The sequence below is a fragment of the Pongo abelii genome, chromosome 2 (genome assembly GCF_028885655.2).
Source record: "Pongo abelii isolate AG06213 chromosome 2, NHGRI_mPonAbe1-v2.0_pri, whole genome shotgun sequence".
Lineage (NCBI taxonomy): Eukaryota > Metazoa > Chordata > Mammalia > Primates > Hominidae > Pongo > Pongo abelii.
This window is the reverse complement of record NC_085928.1, coordinates 110386265-110403274: the sequence shown is the minus strand read 5'-3', so window position 1 is coordinate 110403274 and position 17010 is coordinate 110386265. Positions and strand designations below refer to the sequence as shown.

Sequence of the window (17010 nt, the reverse complement as noted above, 5' to 3'; positions counted from 1 at the left end):
AGAATGAAGTAGTGAGCACTACTGTCCCTACAGAGGCTGAGTGTTGGGGCTGAGCCTGTATTGGCAGCATTGGCCATATACACTGTCTGCCTCTATTAAAATGTAACTACTATTAGCAAATGAAATTAAATACTTCAGTTGCCTAGTAACTAATCCAATCTGAGAAAGAAGCAAAAATAGAATACATAAATTTAGAAATTTTAGGCCACGTGCCAAGCAAAATATTCTTGCTATATCCTTTTGATCATCTGCGATTTGAATGGAAGAAAGAGTATTTTGGTGTCAAGGCAACATTTGTGTTGACATTTCTTGGAAAAAGTGAATACTGCTTGATAACTGAACATATATGAGAAATCATCTGGCTTCCCAGGGACCTCTGGCCACACTATCCCTCAAAATCACCAAATGGAAGAAGCTCTGACTAGTAGCAATTTATTTTTCTGACTTAATTAAAAAGCCAAAGGGCATTATGCGATTTCAGCCACATTGTACTGTTAGAAGAAAAGTATAAACCATCTGCTTTACCCATTTTCATGAAAATAAAAATACCAAGCAGCTTTTCAACAAGACACAAAAAAATTAAACAATTTAATGTTTTGTGTACGTGAAGTAATTACTGGGGGGCCACATATTACAGTTCAAAGAAATAGCATGATATTGGCATTAAATGTGATGCCAGTTACTTCAAATATTACTTTTTTCTGTCTCCATTTAAAAAATGACAAAAAAGTATTTACAGATGACATATTTCAAAATAGTAAGTAAAAAAGAAAATGAAAAAATTATTCCCCTCCAAATAAAAAGAATGTAAAACTTAAAGAAGACTTATAAGACTAGTACAATGAATTTCATATACTCTGGACCCAGATTGATTACTTTATAACTTCTCTCCCTGTCTCCCTTTCTCTCTCTCTTACACACACACACACACACACACAAATGTGTGCATGTACATATATACACATTCTCCCCTAAACCGTTTGGGAATTAGTTTGTCTTTAAATATTTCATTATGTATTTCCTGAGAACATAACCAAGCACAATTATACAATTCAGGAAATTTAACATTGATATAATATTGTATCGGTTAAATTGTATTAGTATTGTATTGATACAGTATCACTATCCATATTCACATTTTGCCACTTGTCCCAGTAATGTCCTTTACAGACATTTCTTTTTCCCTTGATCCAGGATTCATTCCAGTAGCGTGTATTGCATTTGGTTATGTTTCTTTGATCTTCAGTAATGTGAAACAGTCCCTCAGCCTTTCTTGTCTTTCATGACATTGACTTTTTTGAAGAAAACCAAGAATGTCTCTTATTTTGGGATTTTGTGATATTTCTTCATGATTAGATAGAAGACACATTTTCAGTCATTAATTGCAATCTTCTTTTGAATAATCTAAGTCCTTAAGAGGACCATCAGGTAGAAGGTGGTTAGCAAACATCAGAGCCTGTCAGTCCAAAGCGTAGCTGGGTCAGGTGTGGCTCTTGACTGGGGGGTGGCTGGCAACCTTGCCAGCCCAGTCCCATGTGCCGAGGGCTGTGGCCCCGGCTCTCTGGTGTATCACCACTTGGCACACAGTAGGCACTTCCTAAAGAAGTATGCAGGGACTCATTCCAAAATAGGAAAGCAATCATTTGAGCATGAAACCTATTTTTTCCACTCTCTTTTAGAAATATAAAAGCTCATAAAACAAGAGGCCACAAACATTAGCAAAAATATTTGGGCTATCTAAATGTTCTTCTATTACTAATACTTAGCAAGTATATATATATATATATATATATATATATATATACACACACACACACATAAATAAGTTCTAGGGTACATGTGCACAACGTGCAGGTTTGATACATAGATATACATGTGCCATGTTGGTTTGCTGCACCCGTCAACTCATCATTTACATTAGGTATTTCTCCTAATGCTATCCCTCCCCCAGCCCCCCAACCCCGACAGGCCCCGGTGTGTGATGTTCCCCGCCCTGTGTCCAAGTGATCTCATTGTTCAGTTCCCACCTATGAGTGAGAATATGCGGTGTTTGGTTTTCTGTCCTTGTGATAGTTTGCTGAGAATGATGGTTTCCAGCTTCATCCATGTCCCTGCAAAGGACATGAACTCATCCTTTTTTATGGCTGCATAGTATTCCATGGTGTATATGTACCACATTTTCTTAATCCAGTCTACCATTGATGGACATTTGGGTTGGTTCCAAGTCTTTGCTATTGTGAAAAGTTTTTAAACTGATAGCAACTTGAACTGTTTAAAGAAAGGTTGGCTGATAATTTGAAGGGTGGGAATTATGAGTAAACATCACTGGCAATGGAAATAAGTTAGTAAAATAGGCTAAAAAGGGAAGTTCACATTCAGGCCAGTGGGCTAAATGTATATAACCTGCCCATCTTAAAGTCAGGTTTTGCCCCCACATCCACGTTTTCAATGATGGATTAGGTTAGGGAAGGTTTTTGTGGGAACTGTGTGTGTATGTAAGAGCTTATGTTTACACGTGGTTGGATTTGGAAGAGGAAATATTCAAAGACCTGTTTCTTGTTCTCAGGATGTAAGAGTTTCATGTCTAAGTGCCCCAGGGCCACAGGTTTTTCACTGGCATAGCCTATTATCACCCACATCCACAGGCATGTGCACATTATAAATTCTGGACAGTGTCAAACAGTTCTTCTTGGCCTCTGTATGCAACCTCTTTAGTGTCCAACTTCATTCCTTTCTGCAGCTCTTTCCTTCTCTTCCTCCATTCTCATCTTTCTGCAGTTTTTGCCAATCTCAAAAATGCAGGCTGGAAACATTATAGCAATTGCCCAAGGGCTGTGATGTCAAGTTCTTTGGACTTCTCACCATAATGCTTTGTGCATCCTTCTGATTTGCAACTCTTATTTTATTATGGCTTGAACCTAAGTCATCATTCTGAGCTTAAGTTCTCACTTGCTCTCTTCAGCTTCCATAATACCTTCTCAACTGCTTCCCCTCTCCTCTGCTTTGTGCAAAGACCAAGGGAAGAGTGGGCAGCTCTTTGGAACAAAGATGTTGCTTCTCAGTCTTTTATTTATTCAAAAAGCATTTATTGAGCATCTACTATGTGCCAGGCACTGTTCTTGACATTAGAGGTAGAGGTGAACAGGTCAGATGAGCTCCCCACCCTCACGGAGTTTACATTCCGGTGGGAATCATGTGGTAGACTAGGATGTAAATCCAGGAAGTTCATAGTTTCTGAAGGAGATAAGCATTATGATGAGAATCAAATGGGTTAACATGAAAGATAGCAGGAAATGGTTAGGGCACTGACCCTGGCTTCCCAGTCTGTCCTCTCAGAGAGGATGCCCTCTCTAACTATGGGTTTTGCTCTGGTACTCCTCTGCACAAGTTGCTCATCTGTTCCCTCTTTTCCCTTGGGCTGGATCCAGGGTAAGTATGGGGGGAGATGCCAGCAAGACCCCAGGAGCTCCTTAGGAAATGCTAACTTACTTGGAGTTTCCTGGAGACAAGACAGGGTGTGTACCTCTCACAGGCATAACCTGGGGGTCAAGGAACTGAATGATCCCATTCGATAATCTGAGAGCTTACTTCCTAAAGAAAAAGACTTTTAGTTCGTTCAAGGGGAAGCTAATAGAGCATGATTGGTTTAACCTAATTTTTATGTGGAAAAAAATCAGAACTATGGTACACAAATTTAGATTAGATAACATCCTGCTTATACTTTCTAGACATGATGTGACTATACTGTACTGTGTAGTTAACTCAGTGATTTCTGTAACTCTTAGTAATTACCATTTCAATTATATCTGCCCCTAAAATCGGGCCATAGGCAAGTCTCTCATATATTATTTATCTTTCAAAACGAAAAGGTAACAGACTGAAATTATGAATTTAAACAGTGTAGGCATTATTTTTCCCACATCTTTTCAAAAGGTCACATCTTTGGGCTAAGGTTTGAATTTTGGAATGCATCTAGCTGGCTTGGGTTGGGCATGAAAGGAAGGAACAATTGTATCTGTTCAGGGGTTAATTGGTAACAATTCTCTAAGCCATTGAAATGAATTCTTTTCCTCAGGCTGATGCCAGAGATAGTTGTATTATAAATTTAGCTGTGAGCAATTTTACATTGTATAGTACATAAAAGAGCATACACATTGTCCAATAAAAGACACGTGCTCTCACCAAAACTTAACCTAAGGCACTCATTTGGGGAGTGAGAGAGCAAGGCAGTTCTCATGCCTTTGGTAGGACAGAACCACTGCATCCAGCCAGGCCCACCTCACTTACATGTGGTGCTTCTCCATAGTCTGAAAAGGGCTTCCTTAGTCCTGCCATAGCACAAAGCTCAGATTCTCTTTGACCTTCACCCTGTCCTATGTGGGCAGCCCCGGGCCAGAGGAGCACTGGTTGGAGGGCTTTGATGCCCCCACCTTGCTTTGAAGGGGACACAGGGCACTGCTCTCCCTTTCCTCTGCTATCTCCTGATTCCAAAACTCCTGAAAATGGCAGATGCCCAATGGTAGAGCTGAAATGAACACCTTTTTTGCATTTTCAGCTGAGGTGGCCCATGAGGGACAACAGAGGCCTCCCTGGAGAGACTGTGGCCCACATAACCCTCACCAAGGTCAACAAAGCAAGGCCAGAAGGTCAAACTTCCTGCCTTCAGGGATTTGTAGCCCTTTAACCTCTGGAGAGAGAAAGTTCAAAAAGGAGGTACCTTGAATGGCCCAGTGCACAGATTTTATCACTGTACAACACAACACATGGACCGAGATTTCTCTACCCTTCCCACACCTGAGCAGCACCAGTACTGCAACATCGTAAGGTTCCTAAGCAAAGAAAGCATAAAACTGGCAAAACCTGAGTGTCCCTGTGATTCCCTGGTGACCTTAATAGCCCTCCCACCTCTACCCCATGGGTCCGCCACCATTTTTCCTTCTTCTGAATCCTAAACGCAGCCAGCTATGGCCTAGAAAGTGTGGACCACTCACATGGTGCCTTACCCCAAGAGCAGCTTCCTAATCCAGAGAGAGACAGACCCAAACGAGGAGGAGAAAATAAACAATCTTCCATCTGCAAGAGCCTTTTTTTTTTTTTAGCACAATGTGAAAGTAACCTAAAAGATAAAAGTAAAAACTTGAGATTCCAAAGAAAATAAACTGTAGTGGCAAGCATGATATATACACGATTGCACTCCATGACTGTCAAAATTCAGCAGGGAGAATCATTGTCCCTTGGTAATTATGCGCATCCATTAGCATGGCATCCATTCTTTGTCAGAAGCGTTTGGTGACAGTCTCTCCAGAGAAGCACACAGCTCTCGTGGCCTGCAGTTAGATGGCCAGGACGCACCTCCCCCAGGGAAATGCTGCTGCTAACACCATATTAAAGGCAGAGTTTGTTGGGTTTTGTTTTTTTAATCTCAGACGCCAGCGCAGAGCACAAGATGTTTATTATAATTTTATAGACACCTCTAACAAAAGCTTCACTCAGGAAGGAAAATTAAATGTTAAGGTTTCAGGGATAGTGGGGGTTGGGTGGTAAGCTGCAGAAGGTTGGAAAAGAGAGGGGAAGTGTCATTTCCTTTCCTTTAGGAAAGAGAAAGACGGGGCAAGCCATAAACATAGCTTCATTCCCAAGCTGGCAATTCTTACACTTAATATGTTTTGTCAGGCAAGTCTTCAATACAGATTAAAATGAAATGCCAAGTAATTTCCACCTCTCGGCCGCTCATGTCTGTGAACAATGGAGAGTGTTTTGATGAATGTCAGTTAATGGCACTTACGCTCTTGCAGATTTCATCCTCGCAGCAAGGTCTAAGAAATGGGGGGTTAGGGGGCTATTTGTGTGTGGAGGGGAGGGATGGGGAACATTGGTCCATAATCCCCTTCTTACTAATTTGATTCATACTGATGGAAATTGAAAGTGAACGAAAAACAAAATCAGGATGCCCAGAGAAGATGACTCTTTGTTGTTAATTAGGCTCAAAGCAGAAAACATGATTTCTAAGAGCTGGGTCCACTAGGAGAAGGATTTCTTCACGTTTAGATTTTGCCAGGCAGCTTCTACTCCAGTGGAAGGGGCCAGCTGCATTGCTGGGGTCTAAGTCTTTGGTTCAACTGGGAAGTTTGCAGCAAGTCTCTCAATAGTCACACTTTCCAGTCAGTTCCATCCTGATACAAACCCGAGGCTGCAAAACCCACAGGCTGAGCCTTGTTATCTCATTTCCCCGCACATCACTGCCTTTGCAATTTTGCATTCTGAACTCCCGGTGTGGGGTAATTTTGAAGAGTAGGATAAAAACTGAAGCGCCAGCAGAATTCTATCACCCAGGGATTTAAATCCTCACCTTCCTCACAACTGGCATGTGCAATGTACTTATTTCTCTTATCCTGTTCTTAAGCTTGATTGGGAGGATTTGGTTTTCGCTTATTCTCTTACTGCCTGGAATAGGAGCTTTAACTGGAAATTGCTGACTAATTTTACGGTTGTGTAGGTAACAGGGAACACTTCTGTCTGGTAATCATCGTGAACAACATCTCTCTGTATTCAAAGTCTAGTGAGTTACATTGGTATTCCCTTCACAGTCGCAGTGACCAGCCCATTGACTCAGCTTTGGTGCTTACGTGTTTCTTGTTGGTTTGCTTTTTGGAATCACTGCTTACCAAATTTTGTAGTATCAAACCCAGCCTTTTTAGATGTTGAATCAAAGAAATTCTTGGGAGTGGAAAAATTGTCTTCCAGAAATGGAAGTCCCAAGAGCAAGGGGAATAAAACTAAGGTGTGTTGGGCTCCTCTGTTCTCCTATGTACCCCATGCTCATTCCCTCTCCCCCACCTCATCTGCAGAAAAACCCTCTGAAGGGGTTGCTGTCCCTAGCTCACCCAAAGGAAACTGAGCTCACTGGCTTGCTCAAGACCCTGCATGGCTAGGGAGGCCAGAGCAAGGCAGACTGATGGGTCTGTCTGATCCAAAGTCCAGCTCTCTCACTGAAGCCTTATCTTTCGGAAAGCTTCCAACAGTAACTCAGGAATTGAGCTTACTTGCTTAAAAAAAAAAAAAAAGAGAGAAAAAAAAGGTTGATAAAACCACCTTCTGGTTATGCTTGTACACTGATGCTGAATCCTGTTTTAAATGTTTTAACCTTGCACATTCCGGTCAGTGATTCGTCTCAAAGCAAAAAACATGATTTCCGAGAACTGAGTCCACTTGGCAGAGGATCACTTTGCATTAAAGGAATCATACATTTTCTCATGTACGTTTCAGAGGCCGTGTGAGTTTTCACCTTCCTGGATAACCAGGAATGTCCATTTTGCTGCCAGTTCCGGGCTTTTCAAAACTAAAGTTTTAAAGAGGTGCTTCTAAAACATGAATAAAATGGAATGGCATGAATCGGTCTCCCGTCTTCATCAGGGGCATTTGGAAAAGCAGTGAAGAGTAGGCAACCTGCCTGCCTGTGAGGAAAGGAAGGGCCACACTCCCTGAAGATGCCTGGGGACAGGAGGACTATGGCTCAAGCACAAGCCAAATGCTCGTGACTGACCCAGAAGCCCATGACCACTCCCCGCCATCATGATCCAGAGGCACACTGTTGTCTCTGCATCTGCGGAATGAGCACCAGCCTCCCGGGCTTGTCATCACTATCACTGGGAGAATGGTGGAGGCAGGGGAAGCACATGAGTGAGTCTGAGTCTCCATTTCCTCACCCATTAAGTGGGAGCAATGATGCCCACCTTTCAGGGTTGCTGCAAGGCTTGGGGAGGGGGTTTGTGGAGCACCAGGCACGGTCAGGCTTGGTGAAAGAGGGTTACTGCAACAGAGGGGTTGCAGAAGATTCCAGCTAAGCCAGCTATCTATAGCCCTCCTCAGCCAACCTGAACTCAGTTACTGCTGCTTTTTCATAGTCTGTCTTTGATAACAATTCAAGTCTTCTTGCATTTGGAGGGAGTATATAGGTGGGAGTTTAAGGTGCCAGGGAGGTGAATATTGAGTCTTCAGCCCCCTCCTGGAAAGACTAATTCAGAAAAGCAGCTTTGTCAGGCCAGAAAGCTGCAGGGCGTCTCCTCAGGTTCTTTCCTCTGGGACCTTCTCAGGATCAGAGGGATTCTTCAATTTCTAAATCAAAGTAAAATCTCTGGAAAAACACCAAAATAGAGCAGAGTGTCTCTGTCAGTAAGTTTTGCTGCCTGAGGAACCATTTCCGCAGGCAGAAACACCAGCGGTCACTAGCGGAGCAGGAGGGTTGCAGCCCAGGAGCCCTGCCTCAGCCTAGACCCTCCACCAAGTGGAAGGCAGGGGATTGTCTGCTTCCCAGGGCAGGAGGGGCATCCCTACAAAAGGATTGCAAGATTTTGCTAATTTATGTTGGTGAAAACCTGAAGAATGTGCATAGGAATGGATTATAAGGATGTTGGACCAAAGATGGAGTTGAGAGATCCTAAATTTTATATGTCAGCTGAGCAGCTGGAAGTGGCTCCAAGAGATAGTTTGGTTGGTTAGCTGAAAGTGAGACTCAGTGGTTCTACATTCCATGCGGTTTCCAAAACTTCCTTGGTATCATGTAAGAGGACGGAATCAAAGGCTTAGAAGGCTGGGATGTGGGAATCAATTTATCATGTGAGCCCTGCACACCCACATTCACACTCTGTCCCTGGAGCAGGCTCAGAGGAAACTCCCTTCAGTAAGGCCTTGAGCAGCCTGTCAGTGACTTTTCACATCCCCATTGGCCTAGGAGATCACTGTGGTGGTTGAGCTCCATAGGCTGAAAACATTGGTGGGGGTGCTGTCATTGAGATGGGCTCTGTGATTTCAGTGGAGGTGGTAAGATCACTTTGTGTCAGAGACCAGAGATAGGCACTTAACTGCCAGGGACAGAGTGGGCACAGTTACCTAATGGGCATCAAAATGTTTTTCAATATTGCCATCCAGCTCTTCTACCAACGTGAGTTGTGTGAGGTTTCCTCTCTCCATTATTTTTCTTTGCTTTTACTACAACTACCTAAACACCATATACCCTATCTTGGCTAGGAATTAACTGATACCTCTAATTTGATCCTTTTAAATTTTTCTTCCACATCCTGGAGAAAACCTCTTCCAAGGACATAGTGGGTGCCACAAATACATTATCCTTTGGCATAATGGACCCTGAGGCCAGGGGCGTAATTTAGAATGAATGTGCCAAGCGTGTGCCACTCCTTCAGGACAGAGCTGGCGATGGGAACTCCCCACTTTGGTATCTGGGCTTATTTCTGTGATATTAAAGGCACCTCTTGGTGAGCTGCCAATTACTGTGACTGTTGATTGAGCCCAAGGATTATCTTTTATTCCCTCTACCAGCCAAGGAGAATGTCATCCCATTTTACAGATGGAGAAACTGGCATCTAATCATTAGGTGTGTGTTGCTGAGCTTTCTCCTTCTCTCCCACGTACCCAGAGTGTCCCTGCAAGAGCCCCTTTCAGACCTCCTAGAGTGCAGTGTGCTCATCTTAACGCCCCTGCCAACTTAGTTTGAATCAATGTTGTGGAGGAGCTGACTTGCTCATCTTCACTTTGCTGGTCTGGACCCATCATAGGAGTCAAGAAAATAAAAAGCATTAGTTTCAAAGGAAAGCTAAAGATGTTTGCTAAATATGTATGGCCCCTACCAATCTGTAGTTTCATAAAGGTTAATTGGCTGCTTTAAGCTCCACTGCCTCAGTTTCCCCCATCTGCAAGATGGGGACAAAACCTTGACCTATTCCCCATCTTTTCACATCCCGTTTTATTGCCTCTCAAGGACAAGGAGAACTGAAGTGCAACCATATCGTCAGCTGAGAAGATGGGCTTTGCTAAAGATTTTCTCATTTCACCCGTCTCTTCAGCTTCACTTAAAAGTCCCCCTTCTCCTGCCCCCAGGTCTGTAGCTATTGCCTTAGCCCTCAGGAGTAGGGAACAAAGGAAGGACATCAGCTAAGTTGTGGGCTTGGTGCTTGTCTAAAGAATATCCCATTCTCTTTTTTTCTTTCTAGTGATGTAGAATGGGAGGGGGAGGGGAGGGAAGGATGGTGTCACAAACACACACAGTCTGAGAGCACCCAGCCCTAAAACAGAAAACTCTTCATTCTCTCACCACCTATGCTTCAAAGATTCATAAAAGCATGTCACTAGAAGCATCGCGTGAAGTGAACTAAGAGGCACTTGAGGGTGCATGATAATGTTAGCTGTGCCTTGTCACTTTGTTAAAGAATGTGCAAGTGCAGGGAGAATCCAGCAGTGAGTGCCTAGGCAGGCAGAACTCTTCACCCACCACACCCTCCCCCCCGCCGCCTTGACCACCCACCCCCACCCACAGTTTTTTAGCCCAGGGTTAAGATGGCAAGTCCATTGTATAGTGGACCATCTTTCATAGTCCCTATGAAGTTCAACTGAGTCCCAAGTTTGCTTTGCTGAGTCTGAAAAGGTTTGCCTTGAAGTTAAGGTGACAAGAGAGTGACTGATTCCTGAAAATTTCTTGCAGAATGAAGGATGAGGTTGGACTTCTCAGTTTGTGTCCAGAACAAGGATGGAGAGGCTCAGCAGCACCAACAGGTCAGTAGGTAGGTTTTTTCTGTGCCATATGATTGGGTTCTGAGTTGCTGCAGCCATGGCCTTGGGCCAGGCACATGATGGTCTGCTTTTGAGGCTCAAGGGTATTGTTATTTCCATCTTAGCAATAAGAAAACAAGCCCAGAGTGAGCACTGGACAGCATTACAAGGCTGTAGAACATAGCAAAGTCAGGGGAGTGGTCAGCTCTGGGGCATGGAGACATGACTCATGTCCCTGCCCCTCTCTACCCTCTCCCTGGGATTCACTTCCCATGGGGAAGGGGTCCTTGCTCTTGTCTGTGCTTCAGACACTGTCTCAGAATATGGTCTTTCATTGTCAACATTAAAATTTAATACCTAGGGTTATGGAAGTGTTTTACTTTGAGCAAAGTCTCAGGGATATTTGTCTAAGCATTCCTCATTCAGTTATGTCAGTAAATAATTGCACAAATAATTTTTTTTCTTTTTATTATTATTATTATTATTATTATACTTTAGGCTCTATGGTACATGTGCTCAATGTGCAGGTAAGTTACATATGTATACATGTGCCATGCTGGTGCACTGCACCCACCAACTCGTCATCTAGCATTAGGTATCTCTCCCAATGCTATCCCTCCCCCCTCCCGCCACCCCACAACAGTCCCCGAAGTGTGATGTTCCCCTTCCTGTGTCCATGTGTTCTCATTGTTCAATTCCCACCTATGAGTGAGAATATGCGGTGTTTGGTTTTTTGTTCTTGCGATAGTTTACTGAGAATGATGATTTCCAATTTCATCCATGTCCCTACAAAGGACGTGAACTCATCATTTTTTATGGCTGCATAGTATTCCATGGTGTATACGTGCCACATTTTCTTAATCCAGTCTATCATTGTTGGACATTTGGGTTGGTTCCAAGTCTTTGCTATTGTGAATAATGCCGCAATAAACATACGTTGCACAAATAATTTTTTAAAAAGTGTTACCAAGAAAGCTGCATGGACCCCTTGAATTCTGTCCCCTGCCTTGGTCTCTCCCACTTTCCTGTTCTTCCTGTTTGTGCATCTGAATAAGCCCCTTCCCCAGGCCTGTGAGCACATCCATTTGCAGGAAAGCTGCCCCCTACCCCCAGGACTGGAGGCTTTTTTGAGGTGTGGAACAAAGAGCCAGAGTTCCAGAATTCACCAGCTCCAGCTCACCTGTGTCTCCCTCAGGGGCGAACAGAGGTGGATCCTTGAGCTGCTCCAATAATGACATTCTGGAAGATTCATGTCAACCTCTGTGCCTCAGCCTAGAGTCTGGGGAGAGGACCCACCCCCCCGCCATGAGGCGACTGCTTGCAGCCCCTAGAAGTTGATTAAGAACTATAGGGTGATTTGGATTTGTAAGTTGTCCTTCAATTTTGCTAGAGATTTCTCTAAATAATGGCCAGGAGATCTGACAGGTCTGGAGGTGAGACTGAAGTGAGTCATTGCCGGTGTCAGCATGTGTGCGCCAGTGTCTCCCAGCTCAGGCTGCAGAGTGTAAGAGAGGGTGACTCATTCGTTCTCAGAAGCCTGTTCTTGGTTACCTTTCCCTGAGTATTTTGTGGTGGTGTTGAGGTAACTCATTTTGTTCAGAAGCAGAACTTCCCCTTACTGCTACTCTACGAAATCATGTTTCATTAAAGGGTTTTCTTCCTCCAAAACTCTATTAGCTGCTGCAATTTTTTAAGAGAGAGTTTCTTGGGAGAACTACTGGAGAGAAGAGAATACAAACATATTGTTTTAGTCCTGTTCTTGCTCTGCTATAAAGAACTACATGAGACTGGGTAATTTATAAAGAAAAGAGGTTTAAATGGCTCACGGTCCCACAGTCTGTATAGGAAGCGTGGCTGGGGAGGCCTTAGGAAACTTACAATCATGGCGGAAGGGGAAGCAGCCTACGAAATTTCACAGGGCTCCAAGACCAGGAATTGTGGGGAGGAAGCAGGACTTTCAAAAAGAAAAATTAGGTCTCTGCTGCTAACCAGAAATGCCAAGCCAGGCCTTTGAGGTGTCAATGCCAGTCAAGTTTTCAAACAAATATACTTTTCAAATATACATTTTGTCTGACAAGAAAGCATTTTGAGTTCTGGCAACAGAAATGCAAGAGCTGAGGCAAAAGAGGTGGGCGTACAGGAGGAAGTGAGAATGGCTTACCTGCTCCTGTGGGCAGAGCCCAAGGGCCCCCTCCAGAGCCCCCTCTGTCTGGGCAGGCAGTCTCAGGCTTGCCAGGATGGTTTGTCCCCAGGGTCCTGGGCAGGCAGTCTCAGGCTTGCCAGGATGGTTTGTCCCCAGGGTCCTGGGCAGGCAGCAGGATAAGCAAGGTCAGTAACCCCATGAGTACTGACCACAAGGTCAGGGCATTTGAGAGAAAATGGAGACAGGATTGTCTCGTTCACTTATTAGTAGGCATTTGTCATATACCAGGTAAGGAAATAATCCTCCCATTGTCAATATATCTTAATCCTCGTGTTGTCTATATGTCTTTCGAGGCTTGCAGGGGAGGGAAATGCTTTGTCAGAAGAAATCCCTTTTCGGAGATAAATGCAGATGCACCTCCTTTTACATAATGGGCATGACCCTTAAAATGAAGTGTGTCTCACCCATGATATTCGGGGCAGCAAGGAAACTTGCCTTTTCACACAGTCCTCCTAGAGCTTTTGAGGACGTCACTCCTTAGGTGGGTTTTGTGTAAATTAAGTTTCCGTAAAGGTTTTTCTGCAATTTGCTTGGTTTCCAAAATAGCAACAAATACTATTCAGTAAAGGCAAGGAGGTGACAATCCTTAGTGCCTCAAGTCCTAGCCATCTCTGATGATCAATGCTCATGGGATCTTCACTTCCTTGTTATTACTGCCTTCCCAGCTGCCCTCTACCAGCCTGGTAACTGAGATGACCACAATTTTTTAAAAAAGAAAAAAATCCAACCACCTTAAAGCATTTAAAATTCAAATAAGAATTAGAAAAGCAGAGTTCTGAGAACAAGGTCAAAAGAAGGTCTCTTTCAGTTGTATGCAAGTGTCACAGTTAAATCCTTGTGAATAGAGGAATCCAAGCACTTCCATCCCTCAGACAGGTTGAGAGTATGGAGCATAACTCTACAACCACCCAAAAGATAGGATTTAGACAACTTCAATTTGGCCAAAAAAAAAAAACAAAAAACAAAAAACAAAAAACAAAAAAAAAAACGCAACTAACTAAGGCATGAAATTCACACTGTGGAAAAGAAGAAATCATAAATTCCCTCCCTGATGCTACGTCGCGTTCAGGCAAAAGCAAATTTTCTGACAGTGAATCAACCACTAAAAAAAAGCTGCTTGCAGCACAGGGCACAGAGCAGACTTCTCAAACACTGGTGCTTATTATTCTGCTTCCAGCCTTTATTTCTCCTACCCCTCCCCTCTGAAAGCCACGCTCAAATACAGCAATCCATCCACAGAAGAGCTACGCCTTTCCAAGATTAATTACAAGCAGGGGCCACGTGTCTGGGCTGGATGTGTGATTGATCCTGCAGGAGGAAATGCAATGGGAAGCTAATGAGAAGCTAATGCTGCCTTTTATCCAGTAAGCAAAGTTCAGAGATGTTTACATTCTGCTAGTTAAGCAAGACCTAAGATGAATGGACTGTCTTCTCAGCATGAATTCTCGCCAAGGCAACACATGCATGTGTCTCAGAGGACCTCACCTGGGCCACAGAGGCCAGAGGGTCAGAACTCCTAATTTTGCAAATAGCTTGATTCCATCATGTTTTAATTAGCAAACTGATTTTATTCAAGAGATTGGCGAATAAAAAGTAGATTCAGATCAGTGCAGCAGAACTGGGATATATAGGGTTAGAATTGAGATGTATAGACCAGTGGGAGGTATGGAGACTAGATAGGGGTCCTTGCAGCTAATTCTATAATTGGCAGGCAAGAGAGTATTCTTAGCACACCCGATGAAATGTGCTAAGATGATGGAATTTCCTAATTTTTACAGAAAAGAAGTCTTTTTTTTGCTATATCCTCCCCCCCAGGAGAAAAATTAAAAACTGAGTACGGGATTCATCAAAACAATAAAAGGAGGAAGAAAATATTGCATGTGGCATAGCTATACCTTGGAAAAAATAAATGACAAAGAGAGTTGGTAATTCAGGAGGTCCACCCTCGACTCTGATGCCCAGCAGAAATGGCATCACACCAAAGATGTGTTGTGTAGCCCTGTAGCCTGGAAAGCCCCTGGTCTCTATGGCCACTTGCTAGCTATGACTTTGGGTAAGCTAATTGTCATTTCCAAGCTTCCATTTCCTTAAGTGGGAAATTGGTAAAACAGTAATATTTCAATTAAAGAAGATAATGGGCCGGGTGCAGTGGCTCACACCTGTAATCCCAGCATTTTGGGAGGCCGAGGTGGGTGGATCGTGAGGTCAGGAGATCGAGACCATCCTGGCTAACATGGTGAAACCCCATCTCTACTAAAAATACAAAACATTAGCTGGATGTGGTGGTGGGCACCTGTAGTCCCAGCTACTCTGGAGGCTGAGGCAGGAGAATGGCATGAACCCGGGAGGCGGAGCTTGCAGTGAACCGAGATCACGCCACTGCACTCCAGCCTGGGCGACAGAGCAAGACTCCATCTCAAAAAAAAAAAAAGAAGATAATGAATGTGAAGCATCCAGGCTGGTAACAGGAACATAGTACATGCTCAACTCATGATAAGACTATTTGTTAGACGTTCCAGTAGCACCTGGGAAAAGCAGGAGGGAAAGGGCAGTGTTCAGTGGCTGGGTTGGCAAGGGAAGCATACTGCTCTTTTGTGTAGCAAAATACTTTTCACACAGAGGGCAAAAATCCTGTCCTGACAGCTCTGACACCGAATAAGTTTAATGTCCTTCCCTCACAGTTACCATAATGATGTCTAGGCACTCACATCAGGATGCATATTCAGCTCTGTCCAAACATGGGACTTTCAAATCTATACATGCACACCATCTTCTAAAAACCACTCATAAGTCTTAGCAAGAATTAGACTAGACTAGCACAAAAAGGACTGTATGGAGCTGAGGGCTATTTGGAGCAAGAAATCAGCCAGGGTGAACTGTGGTTTAACAGCAGTGAGTACCGCCTCATCTCTAGAGTCTGTGTCGGAAACCAGGCCCCATGCTGGCAGCTTTCCCTCCCCAGTCCCACATAACTCTCACAACATCTACATGAAGGCTGTGGGGAGATGAGGAAGCAGATGGAAGGAGAATTGGAAAGGGAAGCCCAGGTGCTTTGCAGGGGCTCCATAACCATAATGGCCATTATTTATGGGGCACTTACGGTGTTCCCAGCAGCATGCCATGCACCTCACGTGTACTTTTTTATTTAATCCTCACAATAACCCTGCTGTGTAAAACCAAGTCTCACCATTGCTAATGTGGGGATTGTAAGAGTCTCACAGGTCAAGTAACTTGCCCAAAGTCACACAGCAGCAGGCCTAGGACTCAGGCCCTGGGGAACCTAATCACAGTCCCAGTGCTTATACCCCCAGAATGCTTCCTCACATCCACCAAAGGCTACCAGGGTAACATAGAGACCAGCGGGAGGCATGAAGACTAGATAGGGGTCCTCGCAGCCAGATTTCTGTAATTCGCAGGCAAGAGAGTACAGTTAGTATCTGAAGACCCTAAAAGATATGCCCATGTGGAATTTTACCATGCGCTCTGCCTATATACTATGCAAATGGCAGTGAGTTTTGACAAATTTCCCAGTCTATGCTAATATCAGCTTACATTTACCCACTGCCTGCTATATGTGTACCAGCACTGTTCTGAGTGACTGACATGTATTAACGTAGAATCCTTACAGCAATCCTGTGTGGCTGGTGCTATGGTTATGCCTATTTTACAGATGAGCAAAATGAGGCCAGAGAGGTAAAGCAACATGCTTAGTGTCACAGAGGTAGAAGTGGTCCAGCTGGGATTTGAACCTGAGCAAATGTGGATATAAGGCCCACCCAGGCTCTTACCCGCACGGGGACACGAACTAGAAGAGCAACACACTGTGGGGCCTGGAGATTTGGCTCCTCCGTGTGTCAGGTGAATACCTGACACAGGCGACTGCAGGAAGGGATGTGCCTCATCTAACAATTCATGTTAATGATTCCACTAAATCTTAAAGAGGACAGCACCAAAGACAAGTGACAGGTATGCTTTCCATTCAACCATCCTCAAGCCCTTCATGTCCTTTATGGTAACTGTGAGGGTGGAACATTAAACCTATTTGGTGTCAGGACAGGACAGGATTTTCCAGCCATGGAAAAGAGATGTTTAGCTGATCTTCCTGTTTTAACCCTTTTCACTTAGCATATTCAGCTGATGTTGGGTGGGGCTGCCAGAAACAGTTTGGAGGCATGCTGAGTGCCGTGACATCCTTGTCTGAAAGACATGGCCGCTGGCTGGTGTCCAACACTGTGGTTGACTTT

At 44.0% G+C, this 17010-nt stretch overlaps 1 long non-coding RNA gene across 3 annotated transcripts in view; it reads left to right on the top strand.

Moving 5' to 3' along the window:
• Positions 1 to 17010, top strand: part of LOC129058271 (uncharacterized) — a 124080-nt gene that overhangs the window by 94125 nt on the left and 12945 nt on the right. For 2 of the 3 annotated variants that reach the window (XR_008523336.2, XR_010139210.1), the window contains exon 3: positions 10496 to 10566. This is a non-coding gene — a long non-coding RNA (uncharacterized LOC129058271). Of the gene's footprint in view, positions 1 to 10495; positions 10575 to 17010 lie in introns of all 3 variants that reach the window. The other variant, XR_008523337.2, reaches the window with a different exon arrangement.